Raw genomic sequence first — 22,087 nt, forward strand, 5'->3', positions numbered from 1 at the left:
GCAGGGATAGCCTAATGTGTTAATGAGCAAAATTAGACTCGTTTTGAAGTCTCTATTATTTATGCCAGCTAGGGACCAGTCTGACCCTTGTGATATAAGGAGTAGTTGATAGATTTCTAAATCGTGTCTGTATGGTTGGTGGTCAAACAGCCAGGTGAAAAAGAAATTGAAATAGATTCTCACCCATGATTTAATACGGATGTGGCGATTGCACTGTATAAATGTATCCTCTAAAGACCTTTGGGACTGCACAACAAGACCAAGCCAGTAAATAACAGTTCCAGTTATGTATTAGTAGTACTGCTGAAGCCCATAGCACTGACGGGCAGCACTTCCTATCTGTTTTCATCTTAATCAAGTTATCTATGTACTTTTTGTGGCTCCCCAGAGACATTTTTTGAAGTTAAGATCACTACGTCAGCTTTTCTCCAATTGATGGCCCAAATTACACCAGATTTGCTTCTCCCCTCCTTCATTTCTTTCCAGCATACTAATTTAACTGTTTCTAGAATCAATTTAGGCAGGATGTGGTTTAATACTGCCTCAACCTGCAACTGGTATTATTTGCATCTATAAGGCTCAAAATGTGTCAACCCCCTGGAGATAAAATACTAAATTCTTATCTCTGTTTTTTCGCTACTTTGCCCAGGCATGCGTTGTGTTAAAGACACAAATAAAAAGGATTCTGGAAAAAAAAATAATAATCTTATTGACCATTGGCAAGTGTCAGCCCATGTTTATTACAATGGGAAAAAATATACCAGTATAAAGGAAGGAAACACTTTGAGAGGGATAAGGCCTTACTTACAAACAGAGGTGTTTTTCTACTGTTCAGCTGTTTGAAGTAAAAGGGAGTAGGAAGAAAGTTCTCTATTAGGTTGTTAACTTGGTTGTCAGAAAAAGCTGCAGAACTCTTTGTTTTGTTAATGAAGGAGAGGGTTTGTTGAAATTTCTGTAGTAATCATTACACTGCTGGCCCTTTTAGCTATTTATTTTGTGAATTGAAAGAAGAGTTAGTGAAAACCAACCAAAATTTCAGAAAAAAAAAAACAAATCTAGGAGATGACTGAGTAGAATATTTGGAATACTCTACAGAAAATAAGAACAAGCAATAAAACAGTCTTTAACATTTAAAGCCATAAAAAATATGTCTTCTGGGAATACATCATCAAAATTGGAAAACTCTTTTTCAATATTTATTGTCAAAAGAAATAGAAAGTTACACTTTCTATTGCTTACAATTTATAAAATAATCTAATCTTGAAGGTCAGTAATTCAGTCCAAGTTATTCCAAAGTGGAAGAAAATAGCAAGTTTGCAAAGCTTTTTCAAATAGAGTAGAGAAGGTTCTGGTATTTGCATACATACTGCGTGGTATACTAGCATCAAATACAATCTATGCAAATTGCAATTTATTAAAATTATTACAGCAGAAATGTCATTTCTCTGCCGTAGGTTCCATGTAGCTACAGGTGTTTGATCTATAAGAAAACTTCTAGCAAAGATGTTAAATAATGTCAGGGAAAAACTAAGGTATTAAACAGGCAGTCATTTTTTATCATTTTTCCATATGAAGGATTTTGATATTTTGTGTTTATTGTTAAAGTTTCTGGGAAAAAACTATATTCTCATGAGGCAAAATCTACATTTTCTGTTGCTGTTGTTGTAGATAAAGAAAAGCAGCAAATAATGAAACTTGTCCCAGAATAGGTCTGTTGTGGAACCAGAATGAATGTTCTAACACATTAGGGAGGCTATACCATTATTCTTTTTCAGCAAGCCTAAAGATTAAATACTTTTCACATTTGATCAATTTAGTTTTACACATAAAGCTTATCCATTTTACACATAAACTTTATCCAAATGAGAAAAACATTAATTTCCTAACTTCTTTCTAGTTCAAGGAGACTTCGAAGAGAAAAGCTGTCCCCAGCTGGGCTTTTCATAGAAAGTCTTGGGTTTCTTCTCCCTCTCCAAGTTATATCCATAGTTTTTTAATGTGGCATTCTCAGCTAAACGACTAAGCAGATCTCCCCTTCTTCACCCCCAAGAGCTTTAACTTAATGCTTGCTTTGTACAATTAACTTATCACACATCCATAATGTTGTATCAATGGTTCATCAGGGAACTGGCTCCTGTAAAGGAAAAGAAAAAGACGAAATATTGGGTGACTGTTTAATTTACAGGGAAAGTCTAGTATCTTATCTAGTATAAATTCATTTTTGTCTAATGACAATTTTACCTGATTTGGAAGTTCAATGAAGGAGGTGCAGTGGAAGTGGAGGCCAAATCTGAGCCATGGGATTGGAGGGCTAAAAAAAAAAGGAGGACAAAACATGTGATACTTCTAGTGATCATGATGGGTTAGAAATAGGGTTCTGCAGGTTCCACTTTTGCAGTTCCTGAAACTTTTCTGTTAGTCTTGTGACCACCATATTAATGAAGAGGAGCAACTAGAAGTATGCACCCAAAACCAACTTACTGAGCTGCTGCTGTATTTTAATGTTGAAGTCTTAGACACGGGGTAGGATGAACCTACCATGTTCTCTGCCTGGACTAATTAGACATGGGTAGGAAGGATGTCAGTAAGCATAGTTACTTACAGTTATTTTTGTTTCTGAGCAAATCTTTAAAAGCATAAATCATGGCAGCTATATTTTATGTGTCGTTAGAATTACTTTTTCTCTCTTGTAGTTTCTTAGTTACTATTCTCACTAAATGTAGCAGCTTTATACCACTAAGACAGTCCAGATAAAATATTATTGAATCTCCTGCCAAACCTATTAAGACTTCTCTAAACAGATGCCTGCTCCTGAGAGGTTGAAATTTGGGTTTTCACTTACCTCATTATTGCTGGGTCCCAAAATTTCTTACATGCAGGTCGTCTTAGGTGTTCCATGCCATCCTGAGCACTCAGGGGACCCCTTTCACTCCCGTCATAAGGCCTGATACTTCACCAAATAATAGTCTTTCCCACAGCAGTAATTAGGAGCCACATCATTCTGGAAACATGAATGAATTTATTTGTGGGTAAATTAGGGCAGAGCAACAGATCTTCAAGAATAGCTTTCAGGTGTTGGAGAAGTGCATTTCCCTTTTACCCCTGATGGGCTAACAAACCCCTTTCCCTTCCACCAGGCTGTCCTCCCTCTGCATATGGAAGTAAGTCCTGCTTCAAAGAGAATATGGGATAATGGAATGAACCAGTGCTGAGCCCTCCTTTGTGTTACCTCGTTATCACAGGTTTTTATGCACCGCCACCAGAAAAGCGCGTACGGCTTCCTTCGGCGTTTCAGCTGTCACCGAGGGAATGTCACTCTGCTTCTGCACAAGCACGTAAGCTAAACCTAACGGTACCAATCCAGGGTAGAAAATGCATTTTAAAAAAGGAGTTCAGGAAAAAAACTAGCAAAACGTACCAGTATTTTAACATGGATATTGCAGGAACAGGTAGCCTGTGGTACGTGGTATATGTTCAAAGGCATTTAATATCTTCGTTTAGCTAAAACAGCCTCCTTGTGCCTGGTCATGCTCTGTAGCAATAGCCTCAATGTCCCTGTGCTGCCCCTGCAGATGAAGCTCTGGGTTGGGTTTCCTTGGAGCAGCGGAGCTGGGCAGCTTCCCCGTGTCAGGCCCATGCCCAGGCAGGACCCACCCCACCGAGGTGCACGCGGTGGTTCACAGAACACGTTCTCCCCTCCAGAGAAGTGATGGATGCTGCTCTGAGCGTCACCCCTCCTGCCTGCTGACCCACCCACCGCCTTGGTGCAACACCAACGCCTGGAGCAGAATCAGTGAGAAGCTCTGAGTGACTCTGCCGGGCAAATTCGCCTTCTTGGGTAAGTTAATTATATTCATTACTTCTGGCAACCATGCCATTACTTCTGTAACCATTTCTTCAGATTATTTTTTCCCCTCCTTTTCTGGTATTCTTCTAATGTTGTATAACTTCGGCTGGAGGCAGTGACTAAACTCACAAGTGAAAAAGCATACTTCCCAAGAGAAGATGATATGCAAAACCAATATATAATATTGGAGTACTACTGGGAGGGGTTAAAGCCTATCATCATGTGTAATTTATCAACTAGGATGAAGCAGCACAGTCTGCTCTAAATTTTTCATCTGATTTATATTATACTCTTAAAGCCTTCATTTCATTTTTAAAGAACAGAGTTCATTTTAAGAAATAAAATAAATGTCCAAAGTGCACAGACTTCAGATAGACCGTCTGGTAAAGCAGGGTCAAGTAATAAGCTTAAGGAAAGTGGATTTCTGCATGTATGGGTGAACTAAGGAAGCAAGAAAAATACTGTAACACCGGCAAACCAATATGAGATTTCAAATTATAGTGATACTCAGAAAACAATGCTGTTATGTGTTTCAGTGATTGCCTCGCAGAGAGTTTCTGCATAAATTTGCTCAGTTTGTAAATAAACGTTAGATTTTTTTGTCCTCTCTAAGAGATTGTCATTCAGGCTGGGGTCATTCTTTTTCCAGCAGCAGCACTAAGATTTTTGGAGAGGATATTCAGCAATCTTCAGTCACACCTGGACATCCTCAATGCCCTTACTGCTAGGGCAACCACGCTGCCAACAGCCACTGCCTTCGAGGTGGAGCTGATGGACCTGGAGAATTGTATTTTGATGGAGGAGAAGCCGCGGAACAAAGCTGCTGGGTGCTGTGAAGGTAATGGGGTGGCCCTGCGAGTGCCGAGGTGTGTCAGCAGCCTTGGGGTTGGTGAGCTGAACTCCAGCCTCATTTCATGGGCCAGGAGGAGTCTCAGCTGTCTGTAGGCTGCAGAAAACCCTGCTCTCTGAGAGGACAGTGAAGGCAGCACTAGGAGTTTGTTTTCTAATATTCTTAATTTGGTGCATATTTAGAGAGCTGAATTACTCGTAATTTAAATCAAAATCAAACATTCATTTGATGTTGCTTTTTAATTGTATTTGAATTGCAAAATGCCCCATGATACGCTTTGTTAAGAATACTGTGCATTAGTATTAATATTGTTGTTAGCAACAATAACGATCAAAGCTTGTTTCTCAAAATAGTGATGCACACTGTGTTATTCAGACACAAATATATAATTGCACGTGTAGATACATGCTCAGACTGCAGTGCATGATATTACTTGCCCCTGACATTTCCAGAAAGACATAAGTAAAATATGAATGGTAGCTGTGAAACCCTTACATCTTTATGATGCTTTGGGAAAGAGCAAAAATACAAATGCATTCACAAAAGTTTACATTTCAGAGTAAATTGAAATGAAGTAATTTGCAATCCTCCTCATCACATTCGCAAGGTGGGAAAAGATCATATTCGCACACACATATATATATAAAAATTAAAAAATATACGTGATCCCTTCTAGTGGGATGTAGAGCAAGAAAAGCCTCATGAGGATCAATATTCTATGTGAGCAAATTGATGCATATGAACAGAGAAGCTGCTCATTTTCAGGTCTCCTAGGGGAACAAGTTTTAGATAATTATATGACAAAAAGACCTTTTAGGATCTATGAAAAAACACTCCAAAATGTCAAATGCATAGAAGCCATGCTTCACCTGTAATGATAAAAGCAGTACATTCTGTAACCTTTCTAGAAACATTTACTAAACGCATTAGCTTAATTTTACAGCACTGTAAATGTCTGTTGTACTGTACTGTTAGTGAGCTGGGCTACAAAAATACTGGTGTCCTGCTGTATGTCAGAATGGTGTGGGATCCTTCAGTATTTCCTATGGGAAGAAAATGCTCAGGAGGGCATGTTTGGAGGGTGCCAGAGGGACAGCCAAGTCAGGGAGAATTATAAAGGAAGGTTAACCAGAATTTCTTAACTGGGGGATTCTTGCAACTTACTACTTTAAAAGCAGAGAGTCTACTAACCTGCCCCCCCAAAAAAAACCCAGCGGCACTTAGTAGCCTTCATCACAATAGCATCGGGTGTCTTTGAATGAGATACCTACAGCTCCTACACAATGCCTTAAAGCAGATAAGCATTTCAAGATAGTGTTATCAGAATTTAGCAGGTCAAACTCGGAACTTGAAGAGAGGAGTGAATTTTTTACCATATTCCCATTCCCTCCTCTGTAAGTCTTTTTTATGGAGTGGGACAATATTTGGGGTGGGGAAGGACAGTATGCGAATGCTTCCACCCGAAACGGCTCCATCCCTGGGGGTGGCAGAAATCTGCATGTTTGGATCCCCCCTGGCAGCAGGAAGGGGCTGAGGGTGGCACCCAGCCCATCCCATTTTCTGCTTTGAAGGCTGCCAGCTACCACCATGGGCTTTTCCACAGGTCTGCTTTCTCAGCCGTTGATTTGGGGCTTTCAGAGGAAAAAAGGCAGAGCAGTGCCTGGCTTACAGGCTCACAGGCACGCCAGTGGGCACGGCTCAGGCACAGCAGCAGCAGAAACTCACAGGCTCTTGCACAATGTTCTTGTCAGATAATGTGTCTCAATTTAGAGGCACAGCATTTTCCAACCTTGGCTGGCAGAACTGGGCAGCAGTTCATTAGAAGGCTTAAAATCAGCAGGTTTTGGCTTAGATCGCTACATGATCTATCAAGTCAAGCCCCCTCTGACTATCCAGAATATAGTGTCATACATTTTATGAAGAAAGATTAAAGCTTAAAAAAGAGTAGATTCTCACTTCCAAGATAGAAAAAGGGTTCATATACTTATGTGCACAACAAAGCCACGTTATGTAGACAGTATTCTTAAGGACATAAAAATTTTATATTTTTTTTTCATAGAATGGAACAGGAGTTACAGTGCATAATAAATCAGTATACCACATTTTGGGACGTATTTGCTGATCTTACATATTTACGGTACATTTATTACTTGTAAAGGGTATATTCCTTTTCAGATAAGCCTTTAGCGTCAGCCCCCTAAGGAAATATGTGATGCTGTTAATACAAAATTTTGACTTCAGCTGAAGAATATGAAGAAACTACATAAAGCACAATGAAGTGCCTGAGGTTTGTATTCCAGGTCTCTGTAATACTGTTACTGTTACACTGGTAACTTTCCTTTTAGACATGCTTGAACAAGTGACAGATGTTAGTATATAAACATATATGCAAATAGAGGTGAACTGTGGGGATATCATAAGAATCATAGAATGGTTTAGGCTGGAAGGGACTTTAAAGATCATCTAGTTCCAACCCCCTGCCATGGGCAGGGACACCTCCCACTAGTCCGGGTTGCTCAAAGCCCCATCCAGCCTGGCCTTGAACACCTCCAGGGATGGGGCAGCCACAGTTTCTCTGGGCAACCTGTTCAGTACTCAGTGCCCTCATAGTGAAAAATTTCTTCCTGATATTTAATATAAATCTACCCTATTCCAGTTTGAAGCCATTACGCCTTGTCCTATAAGCATCTGACCATAGGTATAGCAGTGGACAGTCCTAACCCATATCCCCTAACTGCTGCAACATGAGAGCACAAGACATTGTGGGGGTGTGCTCTCCTTGGTTTGCCCCCCTCCTGCTCCCTCGGCTCCTGCCCGGCCTTGGCCACCACGGCCATCACCACAGCAGCTGTGACAACTTGCACCCGGTCTCTGGGGGATGGCTGGCAGCAGAGTCAAAATACTGTCTGGAGTGGGGACCTAGAAATTTTGTTGCCATGAAAATATGACTATAGGTCAATTATCTTACTGTATAAATAGTGGACAGCCCAAGAGCCCTTGGAGCTCTCCTGTACGGCAGCGGCTGCACGCCAGGATCTCCCCTTTGGTGAGGATGCTCACTGAAGGTTCTGCTCCTCGAGGTTGAGGGATTCGTTGCCGCAACAGATTCTCGGTAAGTGACTAACAGCATGCTAAACTTTGAAATCTTAGCTAAGTAATGTAAAGGATTGATTGTGCATATATGATCCTTTAGACATAAACCGTTGACCAAGTCTGGGACTAGGACTGGATCCAGCCGCACCTAGACTCCTCTCTGAGAAGGAGTTTAGAAAGCAAGGGGGTCCTTTCTGAACCTCGTGACTCAACGGGAGGGTCTCCCTGACAGCTTCTCTGACCCTGTCCTCTCTGCAGTAAATAATAGAGTGTACCCTGACACCGAATCTCATAAAACACTATCGCATTTACCACTGATTTTATCGCACTTACTACTGGTTTTGTTAAATCACTGTTTCACCTTAATAAATATTTCACTGCTTCACTCTAACCAGTGAAGTTAATCACTCCCTCCGCAACAGACATGGTAAGGATAGACAGAAGGAACTCCAGTGTGTTTGCTTTTCTATAGATGGTGTGCAGCTCTTGTGCCCACCACCACCGCCTGCACTGCGCCCCACCACTGCCTAATCACAGGGGGAACCCGATGAGCCGAACCTGACAGTTACATTAGGTGTATGATGGATTTGAGTTTCTGTGTATAGGAAATGTAGTTACATTACAGAATGATTAGCAGCAAATCAGAAATAACTTTTGGCTCCGTGATTGTCCCAGGACTGTTCTGTCCTGAATTTCCACCTGCCACAGTTCCCATTGGAAATGAAATTATAATCTTAAACAGGATAAAGTGTAAGTTGCATGACATCAGAATAACTATGTTATGTGAATAACTTATTAACTAGGTGCTGAGTCAGTGCTGATCATCACCATGGTTTATTCCTGGAGAAGAGACAGACCTTAACTGCCCTTCATATAAGTATTTATTTATTAGAATCATAGAATTGTAGAATTGTCTAGGTTGGAAGGGACCTTTAAGATCATCTAGTCCAACCATTAACCTAACCCTGATTAAAAAAACATAGAATCATAGAGTCATAGAATCATAGAATCATTCAGGTTGGATTTACTGAGGGTGCACTCGATCCCCTCATCCAGATCATTGATAACGATGTTAAAGAGAACGGGTCCCAGTACTGAGCCCTGTGGGACACCACTTGTGGCCAACTGGATTTAACTCCATTCACCACCACCCTCTGGCCCCAGCCCTCCAGCCAGTTTTTAACCCAGCAGAGATTTATTATTTTTCATTTTAATATACCATGGAATGACAAACGGTCTTTTTCCTGTCTGATGAACAGCTAGCAGCTTCTTTTTCCTGCCTCTGTGTTTATACAAATCAGAGGAGTAACAAATTTAACATAGTCTTAGCTTTATTATTTTAGGCTTCAGACTTTGAGCTTTCCTGTGCCATCACACTGTCCACCTTGTTTCAAGGTATTTATTTCTGAGCTCATTACGCAGGTGATGCCGAGCTCCTGTGCAGCCGCAGATACGCCAGGTGCTTTTGTTCTCTCCTATTCACCGGCAGCGCAACGGGCTTTAGCGTGAGGGCAAGAACACAAAACAAACCTGTCTGACCACTCAGGAACTTTCTAGTTGTGAATACAGCTGCCAGTTCTGCCACAGCAAGGGAGAGAGACAACTTCAAAATGTGTTATGTCTGGCTGGGATGAGAGCCAGATTATTAACAGGATGACTTGTTTTGGGAGAGTAAGTGAAAAATTCAATACCACCTATGCTTTTGGTCCTCTCTCTCAGTTCTGACGCCTGGAGTCTTTGAACTGATATTTGATTATTTATGAATGTATAATAACAAAATAGTGGCACTAAATTGAGAGACATTATCTTCACGGTTGACATAGAGGCTTCACAACTGCCCGTTTCTCCATTTCTTTTTTTTAATACACTTGAATGACAAGCTGCTGATAAAAATAAATACTTTGTGACAAGGGAAGAAATATGACTTGAGGGTGTCAGTGTTGGAATGAATATCACAGAGGTCTTCCATCACAGCTGTTAGATGTGGAATGGCGGCTGAAACCGCACAGCTCAATAAATGGCCGTTACACAGCCCGTATCTGTAATCAGGGCACCCTATCTGTACTCTCATAGCTGTGTACATGTATGAGGGCAAAATAGTTCTAGTATCTAAAATTTACTGCACCTAAGCCTCAGCTTTCAGACAACAATGGATTACTTTCAAACAGGATGTCTTCCTAAATCAATTTTCTTCTTATCTTTGCTGGATTATTTTCACACTCTGTATCTAACACTCTATTATTAAGCCATACTTTCTGATTTTTGGTTTTGAACTAGTTTCATATTGGAAATGAGAGTTTTAAAAAAATCTTCATTCTCCATGAGTATTCGGTACATGGTAAGTGCATGTGCAATAGTATGAGAGATGTATGGCACCACAACTCAAAAATCATGCGAGGTGGCAGAATTTGCCTTCTATTCACTACTTAGTTTTTATTTTATAGAATAAAAATTCGCCTAACAATGGAACTTCCTTTGTATAAATAGCCAAGAATTCCTTTATTTCCTTCAGTGGAAAACAGTGAATTTCTGGTAATGCATAACACTTTCTACTCTGTTTTCTGTCCATATCATTTCTTTAACAGCCCCTTGCACCCAAACCCTGAACTCTCTTCACAGTTTGTGTTTGTTTTGAAAATATTCCGCCTTTGGTCTGATTAATTACTTTTATACAGTGCCATAGCTTTTTATTCCTCCACTCTTTTCCTTTGATTCTATTGTTTTAATTTTTAATGAAGATTTATTAATAGTTTTAGGGGTTTTTAGAAATTGCATTTTATCTTTCACGAAATTGGAAGAGACTTATATGGGATTTGCATTATTAATGCTGTTATTATTATCATTATTATTAATTTTACCTGTTTATTTTCATGGGTATACATTTTTTCATTTGAGTCATCAACTTATAAAACATTAAAAATACATTACAATGCATGAGTGGCAAGAAAGCCTAGCTTTGCTTATAGCCAACGTCTCTCTAGGGTCTTATGCCTTGTCTTTTTAAAGTTACATATGTGTGGGGGTGTGCTCTCCCTGGTTTGTCCCCCCACCCCCTCTCGGCTCCTGCCCGGCCTTGGCCACCACGGCCATCACCACAGCAGCTGTGATAACTTGCACCCGGTCTCTGGGGGATGGCTGGCAGCAGAGTCAAAATACTGTCTGGAGTGGGGACCTAGAAATTTTGTTGCCATGAACATATGACTATAGGTCAATTATCTTACTGCATAAATAGTGGACAGCCCAAGAGCCCTTGGAGCTCTCCTGTACGGCAGCGGCTGCACGCCAGGATCTCCCCTTTGGTGAGGACGCTCACTGAAGGTTCTGCTCCTCGAGGTTGAGGGATTCGTTGCCGCAACAGATTCTCGGTAAGTGACTCATAGCATGCTAAACTTTGAAATCTTAGCTGAGTAATGTAAAGGATTGATTGTGCATATATGATCCTTTAGACATAAACCGTTGACCAAGTCTGGGACTAGGATTGGATCCAGCCGCACCTAGACTCCTCTCTGAGAAGGAGTTTAGAAAGCAAGGGGGTCCTTTCTGAACCTCGTGACTCAACGGGAGGGTCTCCCTGACAGCTTCTCTGACCCTGTCCTCTCTGCAGTAGATAATAGAGTGTTCCCTGACACTGAATCTCATAAAACACTATTGCATTTACCACTGGTTTTATCGCACTTACTACTGGTTTTGTTAAATCCCTGTTTCACCTTAATAAATATTTTTCTACTTCACTCTAACCAGTGCAGTTAATCACTGTGTCCGCGACAATAGGGAAAGAACTATCACCTACATCTAGATCTTCTTTAAATGAAAGATAATATTCCAGATTCACGGATTAGATGTGGAATTAAAGTTTGTAATCTCCTACCACATGCTGGAATTTCAGAGAGTTGAGGCTCTAAGTTGTGATAACTAAAGGAAGTTAAAGGAAACCCATTAGAAATGAAAACAGAAATACAAACAGAAATCTTGCTGACCAGTTGTTTTTTTCTTTTCACTTTCTGCCTCCTCTTGAAACCTGGTATTGCAAAAATATGCAAAGTATAACTTTGTGCTATATATTTGGTCCCAGAAGCACACTGCAAACATCTAGTTCTAAAATTACAATGATGTTTATACTACGGATTTGTCTGCTCTCTATTTTACATCCTGTGTCCTGGAACACAGGGCTTGATGGCCGATATAAATATAAACCATACAGTTTAACTGCAGAAGCTATTCTTATTCATATAAATGCCTAATACTTCCCTCCTGTACCCACTCGTAATTCCCTTAACTATGTCAATAGCATCCTGTGGCAGGAAGCTTACAAGTTCATTATACACTATCCCTGATCCTGGCAAGCAATAATTAGTTTAAATTTTGAAATTAAAAGGAAGGAGTAACTAAAAAAAAACCCAAAACAATTGCAAACCAAAAATGGCTCATACTCAAAAATGGCTAATACTTTGCTTATTTCCTAGTAAACAGCTCTCCAGCAATTTCTTTATGCGTGGCCTTTTCTGACTTGGTGCATTACGAGCTTGTAGTTGCTTAAGTTGTGTTTTGGTGCTCACTCAGGAAAATTCTCTACACAAAAGTCAAGTACGACCTAAATATTATTAATAATTTGTTGTGGTGTTGGGCAACATATGTTTGGCAAAGAACAGGAGTAATAAGCTTTGAAGTGTATGCATGTTTTGAGAGGGGATTTTTCGCAGGTGCTGAAGCTGCATGGGTCTCAGATGTTCTTAAAGATCTAAGACAACAGAATATCTCTCCAAACCATTAAAGTTTGAAAAGCAAGTGAACAGATGTTCAGTCCTTTCATTTAATATTTCAGGCAGCTGTGTAACTTTACAGTGTTGGGGCTTTTTTTCTATGTTTTCCACTCTTCCCCCCACCTAACATTTAAAAACTAAACTGGGTTTAAGGTCAGGGCTGATGACAGGCTGAGCGGGTCCTGACAGCTGTTTAAATGTTTGTGACATCTGCCTCGGAAGCCAGGACTCGTGTCTTGGAGCTGCTGGAGCTGCCGCAGCACAGCGGCTCTGTCATGTCTCCAGGCAACTTCCCCTGGTGAACAACTTAAGGCACAGGGGGTGGCTAAAACTTTCTGGTATTTCTGTTATGCTTTCTTAACTGCTTCCTAGACTTTTCCTCAGGAATCTGGAATGGGTGAGAATGTAAGGTTTAAACCATTTAAAGCGTATTAGAAACTGGGAAGAAAACAGTCTGTCACAATGTGGTGTTGTCCTCTCTTCACCTAACCACCCTTCCTGCAGCAGGAGCAGGCTGCTGCAGAAATTCTGGCAGTGTGCTGGTTAATCCTTAATGCTGGGCTCACCCCTTTCCATATTAAACTCCCAAACAAGTCTCAAGAAGGCACATTTCCATGAAAACCTGGTGGAGGAGTCATAAGAGGAGGCAGAGCTGGAGAGACCTGGCCTCTCCTTAAAGCGACACAGCTAAATGCAAACCACCTGGTGTAGAGGAAGGATCGAAAATGTCACAGAAACAATTTGGGTAAATTGTGATCTTTCGGTCTGAAATTCATTTCTTGTCTTGTTTCCGTCAGCTCCTACTGGCAGTTTGCGCAATGCCGATATTAACAGACATTTTTCTTTCAGGATGGTTAGCAAATTGCCACTTAAATTTGGGCTTTGTGCTGATCACCTGCTTCTGTGTTACACTGCAGGGTAGCTTCTACAGGTGGCGCAGGGATTTTTTTTTCGTGGAGAAACCCTTTGACTCTCTTTCTGTGCACCTGGGTGAGTGATGTCTGACTTGCTGGGGTGTCAGAATATGACACAGAGTAGCAGAGAGAGTTGGGATTATTTATTGCAGCGTCTCATCATTCCCTATGCCTATGGCCACCTGCTGCAAGGGAGCAATCAGAGGTATATCATCTGCAAGGAGAAAACATCCAGTGTGAAGTATCTAAGGGCTTATGCAATGGTTTCTTTTGTGTTTTGTCCTGTAGAGATTTCATGTATGATATGGTTAAAGCTCTGCTGTTTTCTTGTTTGTTTTCCTAATGAAATTTTTTTATCCATTGTCATTGATGTGTTTTATCGTGAGCTGGATCTTATCTGCCCTGAACTTTCTGCATGAGCCCTCGTCTTCACTTTCTTCAGCACTGATAGACAAGTGTTTCACCGGAACTGATGACATTATTACTATGTCATCACTGATTTCCTGGATGCCTGTAAGGTTTTCAAGTAGTCTTTGTCCTTTTGTTGCAACACTTCACCAGCTGACCTTATTCCCAAAGGTAGGCAATGACACTTGTTCCTGCCCCAGGGTGAACCCAAAGTGCACAGTTACTATCATTCTTCATCTAATCTGACTTGTCAGGATCCATCCTTCCTTTTAGCAGATCACTTGGCTTTTACTGTTTGCTATCACAGCTTGGCCTTTCTGAGGTTGCTGGAATTTGGATATATCCAAATCCCACCATTTCTCTTTCTGGCTGATGTCATGCTCTTAGCCCACGGACTGAATATATTTGTTTTGCCTATATTCCCTTGTTTCCTTAGCTGCTGCTTGTTTCCTTTCCTGCTTTCTGTCACTGCAACCATAAATTTTACAGCTGTGCATGACAGGGATGATCGATGAATACAGATATATGTGTGTACTTCTTACGGGGTTCTGCTAACTCCTTGAAGACTTCTGGGTGTTTGTGATCAGTATTCAGCGATGCTTTGGGATGTCTGCTTGGCATTAAATCTTTAATTGTGTTTGAGCTACGCTGGCCTTTGTGGTACTTCCACGGCAAAAGGTTGAAGAGCAGCCTTTCTTCAGCCATTACGCTGTTAAGGTGACTGCAGAGTGCTTCCTGGGACCAGATTAAAGGTACTTAATTTCTTTATTTGGGCCGGGATATGGTCTGTTTTAGAAGGTGCACCTCAGCTCCTGTGCTTAACTTGAATCCCCTGAGTACATTTCTTGGAGTACATTCTGCATGTGCTGTAGGGGTTGTCCTATTTTCCAATCCCACACCCACAAGAAGAGATTAGTCACATTCGAATTCAGCCGGGGATTTGTGGTGGTGTTTGTTGGTTTGTTTGTTTGTTTTTTTCCCTGGGGTAAATTTGCTGTTTTGAAAAGCAAGAATAGTGGTTACACACGCTGCATTTGCGACAGAAAATGTGCACAGGCTGATGGTAGTGTCGCTACCCAGGTGTGAGGTGTGGAGGGTCTTCTGCTCTGGCTCAAAGGCGGCAGGTCCTCCCGCGTGGGTTTGCAGGATGGCTGGCAGCTGGCACGGGAGCTGGTACTGGGTTCAAAAGGCAGGGCGGTCCTGATCTTTGCCTGGGTGGCACTGCAGCTCCCCAGATTATCTCTGTGCGCTCCCAAAACAGCCTTCCTCAGACACCTTTACCTAAGTGATTATCAGTGACACCGAGCACAGTTTTATCTCTAAGCGTGTCATTCTCAGCATTGTCTGACTCCCAATTTCATGCCTTTTGCCTCAGCTCCGTGGCATGCTTTTCCGTCTGCTGTTTCTCTTGGAACTGGTGAGAACAGAATTGATATAATTCAGCATTTTGGGGTTTTTTTTGTTTGTTTGTCCGTGTTGTTCTTTTTCATGGATCACTGTATTTCTAAAGAATTGTTAAGGTCCCTCTGGAATGGTGAGTATTTTCGGTTTGTTGCTTTGATAATGTGATCTAAAATCCCAGAATCTCCTGACCCAATGAGCTCAGCAAAAAATGGCTATTTTCAAGTCCTATCCTGTTTATATGCTCCTTGGGATTTTGTGCTTCTCCTTGCCAACCCGTTGGGTGAGGGTGTGTGGAAGGGGAGGCGATTTACCGCTCCTGCCGCTTTCGGGTTATCTGCTGTGGGTTTTGCTTGCATTCCTGCATTTACTCCCCTAGAAAAAACAAAACAGAGCTGCTCTCTGACCTGCCCGTGGTCACTTTGTTATCTTTTGTTTCTCTGGAACATGGACGTCAGTATCATTAATATAGTGTCTTAATTAAAAGCGTATTTTACGGTAATAAGAACGGCTCCTACAGAGGCCCCAGCGAGGCAGCTGCTATCAGGCTCGGGAGACACACAGTATCCTCGCTGGGGATTATACCTAAGTACATCTAGAGAGACCATATCAGAGTAAAAAGCTAATCCTCCTTGACCTACAGGCTACACCTCAAAGGATAACCATGTCTCTAATGCTTAAAGCAGACATAAGCACCTCCTGGAAATTAACCTGCTTTAGATTAGGAATGATTTGGTAGAGCAAATCTACATCTAGTGATGTTACACAGTGCTGAAGTTTCCTTGGTCTGCTGTTAACAGGATTGTCATAAGCAGGAAAAAGCCATAAATAAATGTAAGCATGTTTGTGTGAAATAACCCCATAAAATTATGTTGGATTTCTTGCTGTTGGTTTTCTCCCAATATTCCAGTAGTGCAGCATGTCACCAAAGGAAAAAATGACATAGAATGGTCGAGGCTGGAAAGACAACACAGGTACACACAGAAACACACACTTGCCTTCTCTGATAGCATCACTTCAAAAGCATGAACTAAACAAAGTAAAGAAAAACACTCAGCAAATAATAAGGGGGAGGAGGGGGTGAGGGGGTGGTAGAAAGTACCAGAATTAGTACCTTACCAATGGATCCAGGTTTTTTCAGACGTGGATAAGGTGCTCACCACCACTAAAATGTCAGACTGGGTTTTGTATGACAGTGTGATTAATTAATTTCAAATCAATAGGGATTTGATTTTAAAGTATTTATGAGAGCATTTCCCAGAGTCCACTCTATGACACATCTGCTGGTGGTCCCAGGACTATTTACTCACTCTGCTCCTAAAAACTCATTTTTAGTTGTAAGTTTTTAGTCTAAGACATAACTAAGACCCATTATCTTCTTCCCCATATGTAATGGATGTAAATGCCACAGATGCAAAAGCTGTAAGATTGGTAAAGAAACAATCTTCACAGAGTAGTGTGAAGGTGGTTGTGGCCCATATTAAGCTGTGGGAAGATGTAGGAAGCCTAGTTCAAAGGACTGCCTCCGAGGTAAGATGTCGAATCCATAATTTCTTCCTATCAGTCCAAGATACAGCACCCTGGGGCTTGTTAATTGCTCCTGATCTCTGTAATTCATCCTGTGGGGAAGCCATTGCCATACTCCTATTGACATAATACTGCAATGATGATTTCTGCCAAAAACTGAGCTGTCCACAGAGGCAACAGCGTGCCATTCACAGTCAGTTTTATCCCCTCTAGCAGTACCATTAGACTATACATTTAAATTGCACATATGGATATTTGCATGTCTCGAGACACAGAATTGTCGCCGATTTCTGCTCGCCTGTCACCCTGACCCCAAACCCTCTGTGGCTGTGTTTGCTACCAGAACAGTAGGCCAGAAGCAGGGGTAAGGCTAATACGCACCTGTGTAAGTTTCTTCTGCACAACTCTTGACACCCAGCTGTTACCAACTGCTAAGATAAACCAGCTATTTGTAACAGTGCCACCCGGTGATACCTACTGGAATGTATGTGGTTATGCCTGATACGCGTATGTGGTACACTTCTAAAATCAATGTTTTACTTTTCCTGCTTCTTACATATCAGTTTGTGTTCAGGAAACCCTTTAAAATGTTCAGTTTAAATTTGGTAACATTTTCCAGCTTTTGCAGTTAAATTTTGACTTCAGACTACTAATTTGGCTATATTTTATACAACAAATTAATTGAAGTGGTTCTTGCCATTTTTTCTAAGAGTGCCAGGTATTTATAATTAAGCATTAGGGACTGTACATACATTTTAAAAGTATGGAAAGAGTTTTTTTCCTACCCTGTGTCGCCCTAAATAAAAGCAAACACAGCTGAAGCGTCTGAGTTTATCCCAGCAGCATGGATCCCAGCTGTGTGAATGGGTCCCACAAATGATCCAGTTTCTTCAAGTCCCCAAAGCAGGGCTAAGTCTCACACTCAAAGCCAGGTCCGAGGCAGTGATGTCTTTCCAGGAAAATAGCGCAATTTTCCTTAGTTGAAGTAATAATAGTTTGAGACATAATGTGGAATTGTATGGTTCTGAAAACCATGACTGTAATCTCAAGACAAATTAAAGGATAAGATTTCTGTGAGTAATTCAGCAGCCAATATTTGACCTTTTATTCAAAACAAATATAAAAGGAACCTGCCAAAATTGTTTTGTTCCTTTTTTTTTTTTTTTTTAAAGAGTTTTGATATATTTTTTCTCATTTCTATTTCAATGTTATATGGCAATCTGGAAGAAGATTTCTCTACAGATCTATTGTAAGGCAGGTATACTTAGAAAAGATTTATCTCACTTTTGGTTACTACTGGGCAGTAAGTGGAATAATGTATTCACAAACATGATTGCTAAATCCAGCAAATTGATTCAGCTATGTTTCTACCAGACTTCCTTTGCTTTTCCATGTACTTTGGAGAAGCTGCCTTTTGTTACAATAAACGTTTAGGTAAGAACTATTTCTGTAAGTATGAATGTATTAGCATGGCAACAGAAGTGTTTATATGCAAACAAGTATATACAAACAAGTATGTACATAAGAAGCGTTTTTCTTCTCTTTTTACCCTTTTCCTGCTCTTTTTTTCATTTACAAGAATGAAATGAGAGTTAAATCTGTGAGGCAGCATTAAATCTCATTGTTCTTTTCATATTAGCTAGTCTAAAATCTAGAGCTGATATACATATTTAAATGTGATTCAAAGTCCGGAATGTGAAAGACTCATTACTTTCCATGGGATTTGAATCATTTACTGGCTGAAATACATTTTATATCGCAATGTGACAAAAAATGCAAACTGCAGAACAGTTCTCAAATAATAGAGGTGCCTTTCTGAATGGTAGAGTCATGAGTCCAGGTGCTACTTGAATAATTAGGAAAGCTAAAACATTTCTAGAGAATGTACGAGCAATTCACAAACAGGCTGCTACCTCAAAAAGACAGACAAATGTAACCAAAATTAATAAAGTTACCGTGTTGAATGCTGACATCCAGTAGCAGTTCCTTAAGACTTCTAATGTCACATTTGGATAGAGTTGTCTCAGTTTTATTCCTGGCGTTCCTAAGTGCCAATTTGGAGAAAAAAAAAAAAAAATAGAATTTTTGTAGTGATGGGACATGAAACAAGTGAGCAAGAGCAGCAGGTTATTACAAATAGCTATGTAAAAATGTGAATCGGTGGTAAAAGAGCCTCATGATGATTATCAGGACAGATTTTCAGCTCCCCTTTTGGACTGAATTTTCCTGTCTTCAGATATTAGCTCACGGTAGGTTTTGGCGAGTTGGAAATCTATGGATTAAGAAAGTAACCACTTAATTAATGCAGGGATTTATTCAGGTACTTTTTATGTAGGTAAAAGGTGGGGTACACAGTGCAAGGTCACGGTATATGAGCCAAGCTCTGGAAGAGTTACTTAAACTAAACAATAGTTTCTGAATCCAAAAATAAAAGCATTTTTCCAGCATTAAGGAACTGAAACTTCCAGCAAAGTAACTGAACTGTGGGGACAAACTGAACCATCATGTCAATAGGAATGGCTCCTTCATATATCAAAGATAAAGTGTTTATTATTAAATCATTGTAAAAGCTGGCATTGTACTGACATCATCACTAGGAAACCTGGCACTGTAATGGAAATATTGATGAAAAAAGGCCCGTTTTAACATGGGATGTTTTACATGAGCATGCAATCTAATTAGATTCACATGTGATAGATGCTTTCTAAATTGAGGCAGTTCCCCACCCACAGAATTAACATAAATTTTTACCTCAGAGGTGAACTGAAATGAGAAGGAACATTAAAGCTGCTAATGTGCTCAGCTATTTCCTTGCTGAACACCATCAGGAAGCCAATAATAATAAAATAAACCTGAAAAGCCATTCATGCATCCGGAAGTCCCTCACTTATTTTGTTCCGGAAAATGCAAAATGCTACTGTGCAGTGCTTTCCATCCTGCTTTATGTCTGTCTTGACAAGGTAAGACTCTGGGGTTTGGGGCTTTTTTGGTTGTTGGTTTTTTTTTTTACTTCAGTTGTGTTACTTGCTCTCAGATATTTCACTCTGGTGATTTGAAATGCATTTGGAGAAACTATTTTGTGTAGATCTGTATGCATATGCATACACAGAGGGAAATGTATGTAAATGAGGAAGTATTTGCACTGATTATAGCAATTAAATCAAAAATACAGAGGAGAAGAAGAATTAAACTGCATGTGACATTCCTATGAAAGGATTACAGTGTCAAAAGGGAAGGACATAAATTACAGTATGCCCACATAACTTAAGAAGCAGCAAGCACATTATTATTGGTAGTTTCTGGTTTACACACAGATGCACAGACAAATGCACATGCACACACATATTGTAACTTATTTTACAGCTTGAAACCAGCAAATAAAATCCAAAAATACACTGCGTAAATCTGACTGCGAAAATGAGTCCAAAAAGTAAATGGGCTACTTGTGAGATTGTACTGTTAGCATTTTATACACAGTTATTTTTTTCCTCCACAAATACCAAGTTATTTTACTTTAAGGACCTCTTACTTGTATCAAAGTCATTACCAGGCGGTTAAACAATAAATATTCATAATCTGGAAATTATGAATATCTCAGTGTTTGACAGAAAGAGGCATCCAGTTCAAATTACTTAATTCCTGCTCCTCCTGTAACTATCCACTGCAAACATCCTCAGTCTATCTGACACTAATCTGGAAGAGATTCTTGGTTCACCTTTTTAACCTTGACGTTAAAAGCTAAATCTCTGAAACAACATATGTGTCCAGGTTGGGGTCTATTGCTGTTAAACTCATGGTACCTATCTGAGTTTTACTTTTTGCCGTGATGAATTACAATTATCTGAGAAGTAAGAATATATTGTCTGAAAATACAGGGGCCTATTTGGAGTGTAAGAGAATTTGTCTTGTATTTTCTGTTGAAGATCTTCCTCAAATTTTCTAAATGAATCTCAGCAAGACAAATATTTTTGGAAGAAAACCATTTATCAAAAGTTAAAGTCCATTGTGATTAACACCCACTATTTAACTTATTTACTTTGTTAAAGAATCTATATCTCATGCCTAGTATTGTGTCAGAAACCTGTACACCCATAGAGACTGATAAAATGGAATGTCAAATAATTGTAAGAGCAAAGTGTATGGGTCATTTCCCCATAATTCTGAAAAGAATGGAATTCACATCGGTTCTAGGTTTGGTGAATGTATAATAAGAAAGTCTATTTTTAAAAATCATCACATTTGTTTTGCAAGGGAATCAGCAAAACACATCAGCAGTGACTGCCTCAGAAAAGGCACTTACCTCAGGAATGGGAGAGATGAAACAGGACAGGAAGAAGTCTCTCTGGCCAAGAGCCCGCCTTCCCCAGCATGTAACCGAGAAAAATCTAAGCAGCAAAATCCTGCACAAAATTATTGAGAACACTGTTTGGTTTTTAGTAAGTCAGAGAATAAACTTCAAAAGAGAAAATAAATCAGGGTGGCCGCTGTTTGCCTTAGTGAGTAGAGGGAATAACCATTGACAATTAAAGAACTAGGAAACAGCAATTATTTTCAACAGTCAATCCATTTTCAACACTCGTAACACTGAGCTCACTTACAATTTTAACATGCAAGGGGAAAGAAATGAGGAAGGGAAGGGGAAGGGGAAGGAAAGGGAAAGGGAAAGGGAGAGGGAGAGGAGGAAAGGGGAAGGGGGGGAAGGGAAGGGGAAGGGGAGAGGGAGAGGGAGGGAAAGGGAGAGGGAAAGGGAGAGGGAAAGGGAAGAGGCAGACGAGGGTGGGAGTTCTCCACCGCCTTTCCCGCCCAGCGCCACGCCTCACCCACGAGCGCCGCCGCGCGGCTGCGCTGAGGTGAAGACAAGATGGCGGAGGGCGCCCCCACCCGCCTCCAGAACCCTCCAGGGCCCTCATCGACCTTGGAGAGTCCCGCAGCAAAAAACAGCTAGTCTTCCTCAGAGCAGGTGTCTATCCCTTCGCTTCCCAAATAAACTATGTTCTTACTGAGACGTCCTGAGACGTCTTATGTGTTAAAGACAAAGGTTTTCCAGGTTTTTTTTTTCTCCAATTTCCCGCCTCCCATTTCCTGAGGCGATGGGGGATTGGTCCCACTGCAGGGCAGGGGAAGCATCCCAAGGGTGAAAGAAGCTCCCACATGGCCTTTGCTCAGCTAAGTACCAGGTATCTTCTCAGAGAACCAGATATTAATTTGGAGATTAATTAGAACTATCTTATACATTAAGCATTTCACTGTCTTCTGCCAAAAGACCAGGTTAATTCACCAAAACGGC

The 22,087-nt window shown here is 40.6% G+C and overlaps 1 long non-coding RNA gene across 1 annotated transcript in view; it reads right to left on the minus strand.

Moving 5' to 3' along the window:
- Positions 1-721: 721 nt before the first annotated feature.
- Positions 722-22,087, minus strand: part of LOC106892535 — a 72,290-nt gene continuing 50,924 nt past the window's right edge. Inside the window, exons 10-14 of the long non-coding RNA XR_001412871.1 lie at positions 21,101-21,200; positions 18,756-18,844; positions 2,843-3,001; positions 2,242-2,311; positions 722-2,134 (exon numbers count right to left, since the gene is read on the minus strand). This is a non-coding gene — a long non-coding RNA (uncharacterized LOC106892535). The remainder of the gene's footprint in view (positions 2,135-2,241; positions 2,312-2,842; positions 3,002-18,755; positions 18,845-21,100; positions 21,201-22,087) is intronic.

The sequence above is a fragment of the Calidris pugnax genome, unplaced genomic scaffold (assembly GCF_001431845.1).
Source record: "Calidris pugnax isolate Ruff unplaced genomic scaffold, ASM143184v1 scaffold42, whole genome shotgun sequence".
NCBI lineage: Eukaryota > Metazoa > Chordata > Aves > Charadriiformes > Scolopacidae > Calidris > Calidris pugnax.